The sequence below is a fragment of the Notechis scutatus genome, chromosome 7, assembly GCF_049901735.1.
Source record: "Notechis scutatus isolate UNSWTSFEM ecotype Mainland chromosome 7, rNotScu1.2, whole genome shotgun sequence".
Classification (NCBI taxonomy): domain Eukaryota; kingdom Metazoa; phylum Chordata; class Lepidosauria; order Squamata; family Elapidae; genus Notechis; species Notechis scutatus.
In genome coordinates this window covers 7,828,725-7,849,803 of record NC_142015.1, presented here as the reverse complement: position 1 = coordinate 7,849,803, position 21,079 = coordinate 7,828,725, and positions in this window count along the sequence as shown.

Genomic DNA, 21,079 nt, shown 5'->3' with positions numbered 1-21,079 from the left:
TAACCACGTGTTCCTTCCAGATGAGTGAGAGTCACAAACAGCTCTAAATTGGGTCAACTTCTTTCTTAAGCAGCAGAATCTTGCTATTTCTGATGCATTCTAGTATATTCCTTGGAGTATTCTTTGCTCTTAGCTTCTGATCTGTTTGCTTCCAGGATCTGGCTCCCACCTTGTCTTCAGCCCAGATGCTTTCCTTGAGGTTTCATCTATTTTTTATAGTTCTTCATCAAATTCCTTGCCATTAGCTTCCTGGCTTCTGGCTCCCAGCTCCTAGTTCATCCCATATTCCTGATACAGAGAGACATTGTAATTGTGCCAAGAGAGTACAAACTAAATTGCAGAGATCCTTCTTGCTCAACCGAGTATCCTCCAAATGTATGGGGAGTGGAAAAGGCTGGTATCAGTGATCTCAGCACATTTGGGGTATACCAGGTAAGGAAACACTGATCTAAAATGATGGAAACACTGGTCTAAAATGATGGTGAACTGAGAGAAATAAAATCATAGGGCAAGAAAGAAGGGAAAAAAGCCTTTTTCATCCAAAGACCTGAGATTGAGCAAGATCTGCTAACTGGAGGGATTTATAAATTCTTCTGGTACAAAGCAGTTGTTCCATATTTTAACAAATCTTTGAAAGGGAATCAAACTATAGACAAATGTCAGAGAAAGATGGGTGACTTATCAGAAATGGAACTTTAAAAGGTTTGATATATTGAGATGATTGGAGTCAAATGGAGTTGATTTTATTTCAGGCAACTAGATTTGATAAAGTGTATACAGGTGCTATATGTGGTTTGTTTGTGTGTATGGGCAATGGGTCCATGGGTGCCTATTTAGTGAAAGGGTGCACTAAATCAATTTAGCCGTTAGATTTTAAGGAGTATATTTTTGCCTTCAGTTAAATATTTGAAACAAAGCTTTTCAACACTGTTAATTAAACCCCAAGCTATTAAATAGTTGGTTAAAGAAATTAAAGAGTTGTTCTTCTTTACATTTTTGTATGCAATGTGAAGTACAATCTTTTTGAACTGTTCTTAGGAAACTTGTTGTTATCATTGTCTTGGATCCAAAACTCACACCAGGCAAACATTTTATTTGAGGGTTGAGTGATCAAGAGAAGTTACTTTGCCCCATTCCTATTTCTACGTTGTCTCATCTCTCTCTGAAGAGAGAATATTTCTTGAATATTATTGAATGCTTCTCAGGATTCAGGGATTGTATCCTGCAACATTCAAAAGCTTTTCAACCAATGCATTTAACTGTTCTGTATGTGCATAATACAGGTAGTCCTGACTTACAACAATTTGTTTAGTGAGTGCTTGAAGTTACAATGATACTGAAAAAAAGTGATCTATGACCAGTCCTTGCACTTATGACTATTGCAGCATCCTAATGGTCATGTGATAAAAATTTGGATGGTCGGCAACCTGCATGTGTTTATAATGGTTGCAGTTCTAGGGTAACATAAAAGTCAGTGGGGAAAACTAGATTCACTTAATGTGATTCATTTAATTGCAGTGATTCACCAACATCCATGGAAAAAGATCATGAAATTGTGTGTGATTCATATAACTGCCTTTTCAATGGAAATTCTGTTCCCAATTGTGGTCATACATCAAGTGTTATCCATGCATACCATATAAAATGTATGGTTCTTGACAATTACTATCCTCCTCCTCCTCCTCCTCCTCCTCCTCCTCCTCCTCCTCCTCCTCCTCCTCCTCCTCCTCCTCCCTCCAATAAAATGAACCCTTGTTATATTTCAGTCTTTTTTCCTAAGGTAATGCATCTAAGAGGATTCAATTTTATTAATAGCTTGAAAGTTCCATAAAATTCAGGAACTAGTTAGCTGCAATTACGCTTTCATAGGATTTACCGGAGTAGTAAGCCTGACTTTTTTGCCTGAGTCAGGACACTGTTAGTGGCTTAAATGTTATTTTCTTTGAAACTGCTACTGCCAAAAGATTGCCTAATCATTCCATTGCTTGAATGCCTTGAAATAATTCTTGCTGCTAAGTCTCCAGGATGGTTGAATCTTAGATTTTTACTAAAGACTGTAGGTTTGCAAAATTTGCACAATTGTCAATTTGCATTGCATAATAGCTTACTTTTTTCCAGGGAGCAATAGAGGGCCATTCATTATATTTCCTTCTGCCAATCTGGCAGGATAAAAATTTGCCCTTAAATAAATGATGAGCCGGGATGCGCTTCTTTTGCTAATAACAATTTTTGCTCCCCCTCCCATCCCTCTTCAACCAAAGTGGCTGACAAAAGGCAGTGACACAAAGAATCTGTAAAAGGGGATTGTGATATATGCAGGAATCCTTCCTAGACACTCAGCAACCTTATCAGCCCCAAAACCTAGAACTAAGGAGAAATTTCTTGACAGTTAGAACAATTAATCAGTGGAATGGCTTGCCTTTAGAAGTTGCAGATGCTTCAGTACTGGAGGTTTTTAAAAAGAAATTGAACAACCATTTGTCTGAAATAGTACAGCATTTCCTGCCTGAACAGGTGGTTGGACTAAAAGCTCTCCAAGTTCCCTTTCTACTCTTTTATACTGTTACGCATGCCTCATTTTGAGGAAGAATAAGGGAAAAATGGAAAACCATCACTAAATATCATGGAGTTGCTCTGCGAGTGAGATGGGTGGTCTCTAAGTCTAAATTATCAGTCAATAATTATTCCTTTGAGTCTCCAAATGTATGGTAACTGCTTTCCCCTACTTACTGTTGCAAATTGGGGAATGCCATTTTGGAAGAGCACAAATTTGAAGTCACTACAGGTATTCCAGAAACAACTTTTTTCCATAAAGAGCAAAATGCCCTAACATTTAAAAAGGAAATATGGAGATATATATATTTTTTAAAAAAAAATCTTTTATAATACAGGTAGTCTTTGACTTATAACAGTGCATTTATTAATCGTTCAAAGTTACAATGGCACTGAAAAAAGTGATTTATGACTGTTTTTCACATTTACGAATATTGCAGCATGTCCATGGTCATATGATCAATCTTAAAATGCTGAGCAACTGACTCATATTTATGACGGTGGAAGTATCCTGGACAGAGGTGGTATTCAGCAGGTTCTGACCAGTTCTGGAGAACCGGTAGTGAAAATTTTGAGTCGTTCGGAGAACCGGCAATACCACCTCTGACTGGTCCCACCCCCATCTATTCTCTGCCACCCATTGAGTCCCAGCTGATCGTCTGGGTCTTCTTTGGTTGCCCTGCACAGGAGAAGGGAGCTGGAAAGCAGGTTAGTGGGGTGGGGAGGGAATGGGAATTTTGCAGAATCCTTCCCCTGCCACGCCCACCAAGCCATGTCCACCAAGCCACGCCCACAGAACCGGTAGTAAACTTTTGAATCCCACCACTGATCCTGGGGTCATGTGATCTCTTTTGTGACCTTCTGACAAGCAAAGTCAAGGGGGAAAACCAGATTCACGTAACAACCTAGCTACCAATTTAACAACCACAGTGATTCACTTAACCACTGTGGCAAGAAAAGTTGTAAAATGGAGCAAAACTCATGTAACAAACATCTTGCTTAGCAACATACATTTTGGATTTAATTGTGATCGTAAGTCGAGGACTATCTGTATTGGAAACTCCATTATAGCATCCAAATGATGACCTTTCCCTGGACAAATGAATCTCTTTAAATTAAACAGCCATCCTTCTGGCAATCAGCTTTCAGATGTCATCTCTGTAATAAAATTAGCTCCATTTTGATGGATCAATTTCTTTCAACTTGCATACACAAAGGTATTTTATTAATAACAAAAATGTAGAATAGGCCAACAAGTTCCATATCTTGCAATCTTTCTCCTTCCATTAGGGTTCCTGTGGCTTTGTTCTTGGACATACGGCAGGGCTGGCCGAAAAGAACAGGATATTTTATTTAAACACTGCCTTAAAGGAACAGCTCATTTTCATCTGACAGCTTAATGTTTGTGAGAGGCTACACTGATTGTAAGATGAATACAATTACTATGCGGTTTGCTTCTCTCAGCCATCCTTCTGGAGTGAAGTGGACAACTGTGGTCCACGAACAGCTCTTGCAGCTCCTAAGGATGGCAGTGCTGGTTTTCAAGGGGAAACAGAAGAAAATAGGTGCGTTAAGTCTCCAGTAGAGTTTTATCCTAAAAGCAGCCCTCAGAACTAAACAAACATTGATCCTACCATACGTGATGATATTATTTCATCAGCAGAGATATAATTTCCTTTTCAACTTGTGTATCAGTTAGCATTAAGCTTTGAGCAGAATAACAGAGTTGGAAATAACCTTGGAGATCTGCTCAAGCAGGAAACCCTATGCCGTTTCAGACAAATAGTTTTCCCTGTATTTTACAACACACAGTGTTGCATGTATGAGCATGACCCTTCCTTAGAAATAGCTTGGTGAAAATTCTTGAGATCTATGGTGTAGGTTTTACATTCAACTGCAAATGTACCTCTCCAATTAAAGCTTACATATGTTACTATTAAGGACTGTTTAAGGCTTTGCTGGTTAAAGTGTTGCCATAAATATAAAGGGATAAGACGGTACCTTCACTTGTACTGCTAGAATCCCCTGCTCTTGACTCAAAGTACATCTGACATAGTTTGTGAGGGTTTTCCCCATCTAATAGACCTAGATTAAAGCTTAGAATGGGATCAACCAGGGAATTGTGGATCTTCATATGAAAGGGACAGAATCAACACCTCACATCTCTGCTATAAAGAGCTCATGACCTGCCTTTCACAGTATTTGTCATATCACACAGCAGGCAACTTACACCCACACACTTAGATATTTTGTCCTCAATGCTCTTGATGGGGAGATATTAACCAAGAGTACCTACAAATATATTCATACCCTGAAACTACAGAACATGTCTGTTGAGGGACAAGAAGCTTCAAGAGAGCAGGTGGTTCCAATTCCTTTTATTGGTGAGATTCCCATGGATGGTATTGAAGCCTCCTTAAAGAAAGGAAAGAGAAAACTAAGATAAAGAGAGAAAAGGAATTCACAATTTCTGTCTTCTCTATCTCCATTTATAATAGAAGAAGCATGTATAATTGATATCCTCCAGCATTCACTGCTGGAACAAATCCAAGCAAGTATGAGAATGGAAAGCTTGCACGCAAGTTTGGTTTGGATATTAAGGGCATTCTGCTCTCTTTCGGCTATTGTGGTCATGGGCCATACATGATTAGAAAAATAAGAAAAGTTCCTGAAATAAACATTGACAGTGCCAGAGTAGAAGTTATTATATCTTACATCGATCCTTTTTAAAACTCTTACAATGCAATTACAGGGGAAAAAATCTCTATATTTAAGTGTTCGTTTAGTCAGAATTAGATGCAAAGATACTTGATTCCTCCTCTGATTTTCTCCAGACATAAAACCACTAAGCATAATTGCAACATATCATATATTAAAGCAACTGCAGAAGGGACTAGGGACTACACAAAGTGTCTAAAATAGTGTTAAATTAATTATTGATTTGATCTATCCAAACTTTTTCCTGCTGAGCTACTAGCCCCAAGTAATTAATATACTCAAATATGGTTACATGCCAAATTATTTAAGAGGCCCTAAGGGCTGATTAAAATGGAAATAAAATGGTGTTCTTAAAATAGTGTAGGTTTGGAAAGCCATTTCACCCATCTTTGATATCACTGATATCAAAATTGATGGTGCAGTTGGAGTTCCCAGACATCTAAAAGACACCTTGTATCCTTCATTAGGAACTTGTAAATTCTCCCATCAATATGGAAATGATTTCGACTGAATCAGATTCATCATGGATTCCAAAGATCTAAAATGTTCCAATCTCACATTCATGTGGCTGAAAGAGGATTTGGGTAGGGGAGACATGATTTAAACTGATTACATGTTTGCTTTAACTCTATTTCAGTCCACTGAATGCACTGGCAAAAATGTTTTAATTGAAAAAGAATGGAGAGATATATACATTTCTTCATTATTTCTATCCTAATAATTTCTGAGAGTCAGTTTGGTATAATGGTTAAGGCGCCAGGCTGGAAACTGGAAGATTATGAGTTCTAGTTCTGGTTTAGGCAAAAAGCCAGCTGGGTGATCTTGGGCCAGTCACTCGCTATCCACCCTAGGAGGGAGGCAATGGCAAATCACTTATGAAATCTTGCCAAGAATACTTCAGGGACATGTCTAGGCTGTTGTCAGGAGTTAAGATTCAAAGACAATAAATAATTATAATTTAAAAAGATAAAACTAATACAATATAAAACAAAAGAATAAAAAGAATAATAGAACATACAGAAAATAAAAAAAAATAGAAGCAAACATATGAAAGAAAAAAAAATAAGAATGTGACTTGTTTGTCTTTCATAACGTTTTTGAACATAATCTATATACAGAGGCAGGCACTTCTGGGTCTATTGTTCACAAATGTTCTTCAGTAAGTCCAATGTTAAAATATTTTGCTTCCTTCTGTATTTGCAAGATGAGTTTATGTGTAATTTTAATCTTATTCCTTTAACTGTAATCTTTTGTTCCTTTTAAAAGTCTTATTTTATTAGGTTTTTTTTTTAATCCAAACAAAAACATTTTCCCATGGGAAGGATTTTATATATGTAGGGAATATATAGTTCTTAAACTTCTATTTGAAGCATCTTTTGCTAAAGATTGAAAAGAAACTCACCCCCAGTTCTATAAAACATTGATGGAAACATTTCTTGTACCAGAAAAGCAGTTACCAACCGATTTATGGAAATGATTAGAAAAGAAACAAAATGAATTTAGAGTGCTTTCAAGATTGCTATCCCTAGTCTCTCATTTTAGAAAAATGTAAAAATAAATAAATAAAAAGGGTAAATATGGATACTCCTTGGGTAATTAATTATTTCCCAAACAATTAAACAAAAAACAGAATTTGGCCAAAAAATGAAAGTTTTGGAGTCCATATTCAACAGTTTGAATCAGAAGCAAGTAGTGTTTGATGGCTGGTGAATTATTTGTAAAAATAATAAGGCAGGAAATAAATGTGTCAGGGAATTGCACAGTCGGTATCCAAATGGAGTCAGAAATGCTGACAAAAATTGTAGTTTTATATAAATAAATGTATTTTACAACTATATATGTAGCAAACTAGATAGTCAGGCAAATTGGGGCATCATCAAGTAAATCAACATAGCAGGAACATCATGAGGTAAATTACGAGCTCACAGGGCACACAGAAGAAGAAGACAAGCCAAAAGGGAAACACCCCCTTTTCACCCACAGCAAACAATCACAGCTCAGATTGCCTCATGAACTGGCTAGGTCTCTTCAACCAATTAGTTGTAACTGTGTGTTGTTACTCGTTGTCCAATCCTTCACTGCTCCAGCTATTAAATTAAATATCTTAACAATATATATGTATGTGTGCATGCTTGGAAACAAAACCTAGTAAATTACCACCTTACTGGGTCACTAGGAGGATCAGTTAAATATTCATACAAATATCTATTCTTCTTATACCAATAAGATTTACATACCACTTTACAGTGCTTTACAGCTCTAAGTGGTTTTACAGAGTCAGCCTATTGCCCCCAACAATCTGGGTCCTCATTTTACCCACCTCAGAAGGATGGAAAGCTGAGTCAACCTTGAGCCTGGTGAGATTCAAACTGCCAAATTGCAAGCAGCTGATAGTCAGCAGAAGTGGCCTGCAGTACAGCACTCTAACAACTGCGCCACCGAGGTTCAAAGATGCCATAAGGAAAAGCAGTAAAGCAAATAAGTTAAATTTAGGAGGCCTGGAAGATAATACTAATTTTATTTCCATCTGGTTACAGCTAAATCTAAATTCAAATTTTGTTCTTACTAGGATCCTATCTACTATTATGGGGTTGTTTGATCCTCTGTTCTGGGACCTTGCAAAGCCTGGGGGAGGAAAATTCACTTCTCACCTGAACTAATAAAGTTCTTAAAATGCTGTTCTAGGATCAAGGAGCCGGGTTTTTGAAGTCCACTTTTGGAACTTGAGTTTTGCACCTTGACTTCCTAGTGGGTGAATCAGGAAAGTTTCAGTTAAAATATGAAATTTCACCAGTGAAAGTATTTCAGAGGAGAACCTGACTCACTGAATTTCTTCTATCGGGGAAGAAATCTAAAACTATATAAGAACAATCAGCAATCTTCTTATTATTGGAGATCCTTTTCCTTTCCTTTTTTCCTTTTTTTCTTTTATTTTACAGCAGAGTAAAATAGATCCCTTCAGCCAAACTTAAAAGCTTAATAACCTGGAAAGAAAATGAGCATACTGGGGATAGATTTGACTCTGGATATCCTAGGAAACCAGGTGCTGCTTTGCATAGGGCAAATGCAGTATTGGGTTTTACCTGCTCTAGCTTGTTCTTCAAACATGCAAACCAGCTTCAGCCTCACGCTACAGATTTGGTAAGTCTACCTGTCTGGTTATGGTTGCTGAGAGCTCATTGATAGTCTGGGGCTGCATGAATATAGAAATGCAATATCAAATGTCTTAGCTAGCAATGTTTTTCCCACCTCTTTTTAATGGTAGTGCAGTTGTGCTACTTTTAAATCTCTCCTGCAATGGCAGAAGGAGTAAGAAAAAGCAGCCTTAATTACTGCAGATGAGATAAATCAGACTTGTCTTGTTAGAAATGCAGCAGCTTCCTGAGTGATTCTGCCAATAAGGACTATTAATTTTAGACTTTGAGAGGCTGTCTACCTAAACAGAGATGCACACCATAGCACTGAAATGCTAAAAGCTTTTGGATCCACAAGACTTGGAAACCTTTGAAAAAAATGTCCATATCTTGTGGGTCGACTAGCCAGGAGCTATAGAAATGACTTGCTTGAAAGTCATTTGAAGTTTTTTGAAAGTCATTTGAAATTTGAAATTGAGATGATTAATTCTTCCATATTGATGGATAGGCTTTTTGGTTAGAAAAAAGTGATTTGGACTCAGAAGGATTCTGCAGCCATTGCTAAACTGGGAAGACTTTTTAAATGGGAAATCAAATTCAAAAAGTCTATCACAATATTTAAGAGAACTATAATCTAAAAGTCTAAATACATGAAGAGTTTACTCTCAGAGGAAATAATAATGGGATGGTCTGACTAATATGTCCTTTCCTCAAAAATGTCTAGAGATACATCTACTCTGTTACTCTATATCATCTATATCTACATGCCTGTCTGTCTTCATCTATTTATATCAAATATTGCATAATCGGGTAGTCATTCCAGGAAGTACTAATGAAAAGAAAATTCCTAGGAGAGTAATTTTCCAATGGGCTCTTAGATGTTTGACATGTTTTATTTTTCTTCAGTTCCTTACTTCCTGAACTAGAGGTGGGGGTATTGTCTCTCCTAATAATGCTGCACTCAATCTCCCAGCATTCCTCATAATTGGAAATAATGTTTGATGCCACTGAAATAATGCCTATGACTCCGGGACTGCGCATCTCTTGCTGAAATAAATGAAATGTAGCTTTGCTACAGGCCTATTGTGTAACATAGTGTGGTTATGAGTAGAAAAGAAAAGGAGATTTGTGATGTTCATAATTAACTACCCATGGGCATTCCAGGAACTGCAGTTGGGTCTATCTGTTTATATTATATCACATGGAAATAATGCAGAATAATCAATAACAAGCATGTTTCCTTACTATATTGACTTGTGTATAATTTACCATATATTGGTAGTTGACCTTTCTTCCCAAGAGCTTCCAAGCACTCTCATTTCTTTTTCATAGGCTTGCAGCTGTCTATTGATAATTTTCCACCTCTTTGAGTTCTATTGATTTTTAAACAGAGCTTGAGCACAAGGTCTCCAATATGTACATATCTGTCCACCCTTCACCAAACAGTTAAAAGTAAAGATTTATGAATGTTTGCTGATATAAGCTGAAAGCAAGAGATGTTCAGTAGGCAGGAACCACACTTTCAATTTTTAAGAGAGGAACAGCCATGATCAGGAGGGTGATAATAATGTAAAATGGACGGAATCATATCTTGGAAACCTGATAGATTGTGAGAGAGTCTGCTCAATATGTTCCTGGTAGATGGCAGGACCATGGACATCCATGAATATTAGTCCTAAAAACTCTGGTAGGGCTTTTGCCCACAGAAGGAGAAGAGGCAGGTCTTTTAAACTGGCATTCTGGAGCTCCACCATACCACAAACCTATAAATGGAAGTTCTGCTCCGCCAGTATCTGTTATATTTCTCTGGTATCTGTTGTCTGGTACAGAGTCACAGGAAGCAAAGTTAAATTGTATCAGTGAATGCAATTACCCTTGGGCAGATAAACCTGGCCAGGTCTGTCTGTAACAAAACCATATCCATTCATGATTTGGGGATGGACAAATAGGTATGCTTGGTGTATATTACCAAAATTTGGCTGAACCAGGGCAGCAATCCACTTAGCAGGGGGTTTCAGCTCACACAAAAAGCTTTGAGATCAGGGCTGGAGAAGAGGTGACTTGGAGATCCCACTGGATTCACAGTTCTTGCAGGAACTGTGCAGAGTATGGTAAATGGGATCTTGCTCAAGTTCAGTTGGCACATCATGTGGGCTCTACCTCAGAGTGAGATGATATGGTGGTATTGTGGCTTATGCCCCTTTTACTTCCATCTGAGACTATTCTAAATGGAGCTGCTTGTAAAGATCACTCAAAAACTTCAGATGGTCCAATGTGCAGTGACTTCCAGTGTTAGGTGGAAGTTGCTGATGGAAGAGCATTGCACTAGTGCTCTAGTTAGCATTAGGTTTTTTGGGGGGAAATTGAAACGGCTGCTCTTGATCTCCAAGGCACTTTTATGTTATGGGACCAAGGAAGCTTCAAGATGACTACATTCTCATGCTGAAATCAGTCTGATAATTTCATCTTCCTTCCTGTGGTTCCTCACTTCAGAGAGGCTGAGGCGCCAAGATGCTGAAATTTTGGAATGGCCTCCCAATGGAATTAGGCTAATTTTCACTTTAATAGATTTTTGGAAGTAGCTGAAAATGGATTCCTCCAGATGGCGTTTGGGGCATGGTGCTATCTTGGATGGAATTTTATAAATCAATGGCTGCTGATCATGTTTTATTCAATTTTATATGTTTATAATTTTCAACTAACCACTATGTTTGGCTATTATTGTAAATCCAGTGAACCACCATAAGTCTTTTGGGATTGTGGTGGGATATACATAAAATTAAATAAATGAACTAATTAGTTAATTAGTTGAAAATCATGTATGTAGGCAGGATTGCAATTTTTCATTTCTGAAAGTTAGGTATATTTTAGGGCACATGTTATAGGTGCCCAAGGACCACAAAATCATGACTTGTACATCTCTAGTCAGGAGTGATTACAGGAGTGATTTTGAAAGTAGGGGAAAGCTTCATTTGTCAAAATCAAAGTAAATCAATGTACAATGGATTTTCCTTGTGTTGGTTTCTATTAGTGGATGAGTAGGGGTTTGTTAGGGGGGAAAAATCAAACAGGAACATTTTCGTATAGACCTGTGAACATAAAACAATAATGTAAGATAATGATGAGACTATTGAGGCTAATTTTAAATCATTCAAATATTTCACTAAGAGCTTTTTACAAAATTTTGTAAAGAGACCCTTAATTACAGATTGGGCAGACTGAAGCTAATGTGGAGACCAGCCAGTTTATTCCCAATTGTTTTGTGTTGAGAATTTCATTTGCATCTTTGTTTTGTTTTATTATTCACAAAATGATTGGCAAAAAAGAAAGGTGGGAAGAAGACAAAAAATAAATGCAAAACAAAAGGAGGGAAACATTTCAACTAGAGTCTTGGGAGATGAGGGGACTTTAAAGAAATTGATGGACTGAATTTGGTGGCATCCTTGCTTTAACATGATGTAATGCTTTAATTATAGTCCTGAAAAGAAGATTGAATTTTGTGTAATGTCTTTCTGAATATGATACCCTGCAAAGCTATGTAATGTTAAGAGTCTAAGTAGCGCAAGACTAATTTTTGAAGCAAGTCATTTATGTATGTATGTATTTATTTATTTATTTATTTATTTATTTATTTATTTATTTATTTATCTTATATGGTGCCTATTTCCCAATAAGGTGACTTTGAGAGACTTACAAAACATAAAAAGATAAATAAAAAACAATTAAAATTTTAAGAACTACAACTCCCCCCCACCCAAACTTAGGACCAAGGAGATGGATGGCACAAGGATGAGTTCTTTTGAAAAACCAAATTTTCTAAAACTGAATGGAAATTCATACTTCTTAAATCCTTATTTAGAACCCTAAACAAGGATATGCCACACATTGTAAGGTTGTTTGAACTATAGTAGTAGAGTAAGAAATGTTAAGTTGGGAACAGACTAGAAATGATTCTGAGTGATGAAGAGATTTTTAAGTTGGATTTTATTTGGATTGGGAAAAATTAGCTGGTCACAGAAAAAGATTGCTTCTTCATTTATTTATTTTGTTTATTTTTTATTTTTTATGTGATTATTATTATTTTGTATTCCTTGTTGCCTGGCCCAGTTGGTTATGGCTTTTGGTGATGAATAACATCAGTTGGACTCTGTTGTCCTCTTTGTTTAACTGTTTTGACTTGGAATGAATGAAGAAATAGTGCTTTGAATAACAACAAACAATATGTGCAATGATCCTGGATCATGGCCAGTCACATTGTGTCCTGAGGTAAGTCACCCAGTAATAACCATTCCTCAAAACATCTTTCTTTCCACTTACTTCCAAAGCCTACATTGAATTATCTCATAAACTAAGAATTCTAACAGGACTGAAATTCTGAGATCTTCTTAACATGAAGAAAATGCGTTGCTGAAGTCTACCCAAATGGAATTGAAATCTATGGGAGCCAGTCTTTGCAGACTTCTGTGTGACAAACATTTATCAAATTTAGATACCACCCATCTCATTATCAGCACCAAAGCACATTAAATAAACTGTAACTTCATACCACCATTTCTGTCTTCTCTTCAGGCTTTATCCAATTCCTTCAACAATTTCTCATAAGACTTTTTGTTTTATTGTTAACCATTTTTGTCTTCCTGAAACCTAGACCAAGCACTGGACACAATATATCCCAAAGAGCTTGGATACAATTCTTCTTGGATACAAGCCAATTGTGTTATTTTTTAATCACACTGGACTCACAAACCATGTTCAGTTTGTGATCAAATATAGTTTAGGATCTTCTTTGGCAAGTTTGACTGATATACTCCCATGCCTCTATTTTATTGCTTCTTTCAATGCCTCTGCATTTTTATATTCATAATTCCCCTTTACTAACTTGGGTGCAATTTTCCTATTAGAGATTTTCATTTTTGGATTCAGATGTGGATTCTTGTTTGTTTTACATAAAATTCATAGATTGCAAAAGTCAGCTCTTTTTCTTGCAGAGTCTTCATTTGCACTTTTTTCCCTTTTTTCTTTACTATGGATTATCCTTGGGTATTGACACTTGACCTGCAAAATGGGCTTTCTTTTTCGTAGATGTCATGCAAAAATATCCCAAGATACAATAGATGCTGGCAAAAGCAAAATGAAAGCAGGATCTAATTGTGGACATCATTCTAGGTGACACTTTCTGTCTTCTACCAGCTTTTTGCTGTGGCTTATGCAGACAGTGAATAATTTGCTCTGAAATCCAGATATGACGTAACGCCTGCAGTGGAACCCTTTGGGCCTTGAACTCAAAAGGAAAGAATACATATTCTGAATCTGTATCAGAACAAGTGGAGATTAAATGAAATGGCACATTTTATAGTGCTGAGTCACTGAGCCTTTGAGAATCAATGTTATGGTGATAGAGCATTTGAACATCTCTCCTCCTTCGGGATTTTTAACTCTTTCTTCCCTTCCTTCTAAAGATCTTCCTTTTCTCTCTGTAGTTTTGCTTCCAGGGGGATTCCAAGCCATGCTTTTAAATAGTATTCAAATCAAGACTAATTATTTTAGTGTCTGCCAGGCCAACAATGGATCATCATAACACCTTTTCTTCTGAATGTAGGCAATTTAAGCTGTTCCAATATATCAGATGAATCATTTTGGTACAAGCTAGGCTAAGCCATTGGGGTTTAACTTCCTGGATGTTTTCCAAAAGGAATTGGCAAAAATGGCTGAAATGACCATTTGGAATGAAACTGGAGAGGTTGCATCATACATAAATGCTGAGAACATAACTTTGCCTATCACTGACTTGCTGCCCTCCAAATTAGTCTTTCAGCTGATAACCCCCTCCTTTCTCTCTTCTCAGTTGCTATAATTAAAAACAAAACAAAACAAAACAAAACAGGGTGGGCAATCCATAGCCTATTGGCTGCTTGCAGCTCTACGAGCAATTCCAGATCATGCCTAGGAGAAGGAATGGCAGAATCTTCAGGCAGGGTTAAAAAAGGGATCAGCTTAGAATACATACATAGCCATAAGTATACTAAGCTCAGAACCCCCCACCCTCCAAATTCAAAGGACCCAATTAATTCCAAGCACTGCTAACCATTAGGTAAGAAGATACTTGTGCATACGCTGTTTAGCAGTAAATCAGTTTAATTGGACCTTCATGTAGTGGTGCAATTCAACCGGTGTAACAACAGCATTAAAAAAAGACCATTTTTAGCTATAATACTTACCTTTTGCTGCAGCCCTGGTGAGTAAAACAGCTGACCACTCTCCACGTGAATCAGCTGTGCTCAAAAACAAGGAAATAAAGCACAGGAAAAGGGCTGGGGTGGGTGGACAGGGCCAAATGATCACTGGAACTACAGGTTCGCCCAAACCAGTAGAATCCTACCCCTGCCTTCACGTGTGGCCCTGGTCTTTCACCCCTGACATTACTCCACTATATTTCTGCAACACCCATTTTTCAACTTCCTTTTATGCCTTCAGAAGATGCAAAATATTATAGGTATACTAAATGAGGGAGATTGGAAGGTGAATTTCCGTAGTGTGGACATATTCCAAGAAATCATAAGCTTTACTCTAGCTTGGATATTAAACCTAATTAGGAAAAAAAGCCCTGAGGATTTGAAAGCATGATTATAATTTAGGAGAGATTCATGAGGCCTTCTGGTTAATTTTATCATTGCATTGATCATGTGAATAAGATATTTACATTGCTGGCAATATAATCTCTTGGAACTCTTTCTTTTTTAAGTAGGATTTTTGTTTGGATCTACCAAGCAAATAGGGAAAAAAGGTGAAATGCTCTTGCTCTAATGAAACTGTTTTGTTTCTTCTGCATAATGGGCTGTTGTTTAAAAAAATATCTCTTTGAAAATATTGAGGTCTTTCACTGATGATGGGGAAGAGGAGATTTAAAAAAGAATGTTTGCCTCTTTAAATACCTCAGTCTTTCAGTCTGATTTTTTCCCCAAAATATCTAAAGCCCCACCCTGCTTTCTGCAGTATCTGCCGTATCGTTTTAAAAAGTCTTCTGAGTCAGGAATGAGCAGATCTGACATCAGTCTGCAGCACATGCCCACATAAAAACATGCTGCAGATATCTTGCAGAGCCACTTCCTATAGAGAAGAAAATCCCATTTTCCTTTTCTCAGTGCAATTAGAACTACAGAATGCAGTTTTCTGGAAGGATGTTCCATGCTCCAAGTTCCTATGGATTTAAGCCTCTCCCTGGGTTGGACCATTTCCAATTCCAGGGACAGAAATTCATATAATGGAATGTCCCATCTCTGCATAAATGAATAAGTAAAAAACAAAAGCAACCGAAAAAAGTTTACGAATGAAGGCAAATATACATGTCCCAGGATAATGTCGCAGGATCCAATCTGGGTCTGTCTCCAGGACCAGAGGTTTAGTCTTCTGAGCTTTTTGGACTCACACTGGAGTCCATCTCCAGGGAACGCCTCTCTCCCAGAATATACCAGATGTTCTCTGGAGATGGGCTCCAGCACAAGCACATTCTGATAGAGAGGAGTTCCCTGAGGCTTGGCTCCAGCACAAGTCTGAAAGCTTGGAAGACTAAACCTCTGGTCTCAGTGACCAACCCAAATTGCATCTTGCCAAAAAAAAAAAAAAATTAACCTAGAGAACCAAAGGTGCTTTTTCAGGAGGCAACTGGACTTTCTTGTTTTTTCCTTTGAAGACATTTCACTTCTCATCCAAGAAGCAGGAGCACTACTCAGGTGACCCTGAGGACACAGATAAACCTCCAAGTGCTTCAACGACCCTCTAAAAGGATGCAAATGACCAGGTCTCTGCAAGGAATATAAATCCTTCCATTCCCCACTATGCTGTCAGAGCTGAAGAAGCTTCTTGGATGAGAAGTGAAATGTCTTCAAAAGAAAAAACAAGACAGTCCAGTTGCATCCTGAAAAAGCACCTTTGGGACAACCATGACCTGGAGGACTGAGAATCTCTACAGACTTTTAACCTAGAGACCTTTTTTAGACCATGGAAGGGTATAGTAGCTCTAGATGTCCATGATAGAGAGGGATGGACTTTTCCCCTTCAATCGAAAAGAATGAACTTCTGAAAGCTAGGTATTTCAAAAGGAATTCTTTATTGAAAGGAAGTGATCTCAGCACTAGTCAAAGCAGAATCTAAGAGGCTTCCAGGCATACAGTAATAGATAAAGGGAGTTAGAACCCCTTCCCTTGTTTATATGTGGATTTAGTCAAACAAAGAACCAACATGTTAATTTTCCCCCTCCCCTTCTCTGGGAACTTATCTTAGAAGAGTTTCCCAGAGCTGGAATTTTTATGGTCCCTTCTCCTCTTGCTATCTCTCCAAGAGGTGACAAGTTTCTAGACATCTGGCTCCAGTCTTCTAGTTGTATATCATGTACAAGTTATACAGATTCAATATAAGATTTAATATAGTCAGGTTACATAAAAAAGGATTACTTGTACCTACTTCCCCCCTCCCTTCTTCTTCCATTGAAGAATGGTAGATACATGGATCTGACAGATGCAACTTTTGTTGTGAGAATTAACATCTAGTGAAACAAATAAAAGCAAATATGACAGAACCTTCCAAATCCTTGGTTTGAGTACTGTACAGCCTTCAGAAAATTTCCTTACATCCTTATCCATTTCCTCCTTTTGACTGTAGAGCTAAAAGCATCTCCCTCAACTCAGCAATAAAGAACATTGCGTTGCATATATGGGTATCTGGTCTGTTTTAAGGACATAGATTGGGGCAGACAGTAAGGCAAGAAGGTTTAAGAATTCATCACTGTATCCAGAACATATTTGTAGATGTGCAATTTGCAATGGAAGGGAGCAATCTCACTAAAAAAGGGTGTCAAGCCCGAAATTGTCATAAGTGAAGCCATTTTAGTTTGTCTTAGTATATATTCTTTTTCTTATTTTCCCTGTGGTAGTCATGGGGGGGAAAGTTGCAGGTTTGACACATTCCTAGGGTGGGAGGAGTGGAGATAAAGAGAGTATTAAGGCTAGGTGATCTTCTTTCCCATGGGAAATGAGCTTTCTAGGTTTGGGGGCCTGGAGGTGGAGATTTATGACATCAAGCAACGTATTACTTCTATTGGAGAATGTGACTTTTGGGGGTTGTTTCTAACTTCTAATATTGTGGGGTAATTCCGGGTTGGGTCAGATCTGGAATTACCATGGACTTTGCCAATTTGATGTTTTCCTAAATAAAAGAAATATTTTTTAAGATGAACTTTGTTATTTTTCTTTTAACATGGATTTCATTACTTGGAAACCTGACAAAGGGATCGGCAAGCAATAATGTGTTCTACACAGCCCAGTAGCACTTTGAAAAATGACCGTCAAAAGCCCCCGTCCTTCCATATTGCACTTTTAAACCAAAAGACCAACTGCTGCCTTTTATTAAAGAAAGAGCTGAACTAATGTCTACATTTTCAGTACCCTTGATGTATTTTATCAAAAAACAAATATGTGCAGAAATGTAAATCTGCACTTTGCCTTCTATGAATGCCCTTCCTGCAGCCTTTCAAGATTGGAACCCCAATGTATAGACCAGTGTCTTTCCAACTTGGCAACTTTAAGATGTGTGGATTTCAACTCCCAGAATTTCTGGCTAGGGAATCCCTGGCTAGGGAATTCTGGGAATTGAAGTTCACAGATCATAATGTTGTCAAGTTGGACAAAGACTCTGTAGAGGGACATTGGGAAATATTGATAGAGTTTCGATTATAAGACCTCCAAGATCCCTTCCAGCCCTAGGATTCTATGAGTTCAAATCCTTCTTTTTATAGCCACTTATGTTCAGTTCCCACTATGGTTGCCCATTGTCACTTTATAGGAGAGATGAAAGACATAAACATTACAATTAATTAATTAATCAATCAAATAATAAAATAAACCTTGTACTGTAGATGGAACTGTCTGAAAATACAAGGAGAATCTATTTCCCATCTTTGTATGGTCCTCCTATGGTGGGATCCTATTAATTGATAAAATGCCACATCAATTGTGTTGTCCATTGAATGGCTCTTTTCATGCAGCTCACAAGACTGAATCTATCATGACCTGAAATCAAAACTTAAATCAATTGTAATGATAAGCCTCTCTGACTGACAAGGCTATAGCAACCTTTAGTATCAGCAGACAAAACATGACTTTTTTACATGGATCATCTGTAATGACTATGTTTACTGCACTAATATGTTTCTGGGTGTTAATAATATGTTGAACAATAAGCTAACCAAATAGATATAATAGACATGGTTAAATCACTAATGGAGCCAAACCTAAGTTGTCTAAATGGTGTTTTGGATGAACTAGTTTCTCGCACATTTTTATATACAACACTATGTTTGCTCTTGATACTAAATCATAACGTTTATGTGGTTTTAGCCTGACGTTTTCCCATGACCTCCGATGGAGTGGCCTTTAGACCATGCTTATGGTTTAGGGTTATGCAAATACAATCCATTATATTTAATTCCACAATACCTGACAAAGCAAACCCTGCTCTAGACTAATGCATGAACTGCTATTGCAATTGTCATTGTAAACCTCCTTGTTTGGATACGAAGAAGCAGCTTTCCATTTATGATGTTTGAGGATTGACCGCCAGAATGCCTTTGGCAGAAACAAAATTGCTTTGTAAATGAAGCCTAAATTTCTGGAGATTTACACCTGCATCTATGAAAAAATATAACAAGGGAGGGACACTGCAGAGAATCCCCAACTCTTAATCTTCTGCTTCCTTTAAAATTTTCACAGCAACTTCCAAAGGCCTTCCTTTTCTTTTTCTTAAACATCTGTATACTGTACTTCCTTGCTGCTCAGCATAGGAGTGGCCTCAAATTTGCAAGCACGTCTGCCTGCATTGCAGCTAAAGGAAGCTGGAACTGGATAGCAAGTGAAAAAAAGTCTCTGGTGCCTGTAAAAGTGGCCAACTACTTTTGGGGGGGATGGAGGAGGGTTGTATAAATTTTATTAAAATTATAAAGAAAAGAACATAAAAACTAAAATTAATAAAGAGTAAAACAAGTGATGAAAGAAGGGAAGCAAAAGGGAAGAGTGTAAAAAAAGCACTGCAAAAAAAGATCCCAAAGAATTTTCTGATTTCTTCATCAGCAAATATACAAGTATGATTATGGTATTAATTCTTACACTATGATTACAAAACAATTTCATTTTAGTACTTTTTTTTCTAATCATCAAAACCACAAAACCTGAGTGCACATATTTTTGTTTCATGCCAAAAGTTCATAAGGGTTTGCAGTTAGCCATAAATATACATACTGGTTTTTTTTTCTCAAATCAAAGATGCTAATTTAGCCATCTTGGGAGCCTGATAATAGTATAAATTAATTAATTAAACTGGTATGGCTGCCCATCTCAACATGCTGGTTAGGAGCTGAAGTCCACCTACTATATCTTAAAGTGTTTGAAAAACTCTTATTTAGGCAATGGCTCAATGCGTTCTCATTGTGGGTTAATTTAGCAGCCACTGTCAATGTGGGGTAGAACTGCATCCATTGGAAGACAAATTTTCTGGGTTCAAGCGTTCTTTCTTTTATTTGCTCTATTTTCCATCACAACACAGTGTCTTAGCTAGTTACATAGGTTGAATATCTTTTAAGAAAGGTTTCATTTTTAAAAAATTAAATGTTTGATTCTCTAACCTTGAGGGCCAAAGTGGGACTCTTGGTGCATGTGTGTTTTAAACAAGGGAATGGATCTCTTTCCTGAAAGCCCCAGTTGCTGTGACCACAATTTGAGCAGCTTAGCAAACCATTTGCTTGAATTCTAAAAGCCTCTAATCACAGCCTTCCCTTAAAAAATGCTGATGAAATGGGCTCCACTGCAGAATAGTTTACACAAAGCTGCAGACAAGCAGTCTTGGCATGCACACCTGGCTGATATTCAGAAGAGCAATTAATAATGGGAAATGGAGATGACAGGTGCTTGCAAATAATTATTCTTTCAGACTCTTACCTCACTTTTGGAAGAGCCAATGCAAATGTTCTAAAAATGTCCTGGGATAGCTCTCTTAAGACAAACTCCTTTGGACTTCTGTAGTGATCACCATAACTGAACTACAATGACCCCTTGGGCAACAGTTTTCATTTGCTTTTGTATTCATTCTGCCCAGTGTATTCCCAATTGCCAGGAGAGAAGATGGGTGAAAAATGAAGGGTCATCAGGCTGTAGTCCAAAAAAGAATGTGTAAACAGCTGTTAAACCAGCCTGTTTTATATTAACCTTGCAGGTTATTTCTTCTCAAACAGATTAATGATCAACTTTATCATGGAATATCTTTACAACAACATATCCAGAGATAATATTCCAGTCCATTTTGGGACATGGGAGATGGTTCCTTATTTCTGTAAAGGTATTCTGGGTTTTACACTTGGTTTTTATTTTATTTTCACAGTGAAAGTTACAAAGAGTACCGTCCTTTCTGACACTTCTGGAATGATTTTGTAGTTACAAAATATCACATGTTCATTCCAGAAAGTGCTACAAGAATGAATCAGCCTGACAATGCAACACGGTTGCAGATCATTTTTATATTCATAACTGAACTGATTTGGGGGGGGGTTTTGCATGTAATTACATAGATACATATAGATATATAAATATGTACATATTTATATGTATATACATGTGTTCTATGTATAGGCA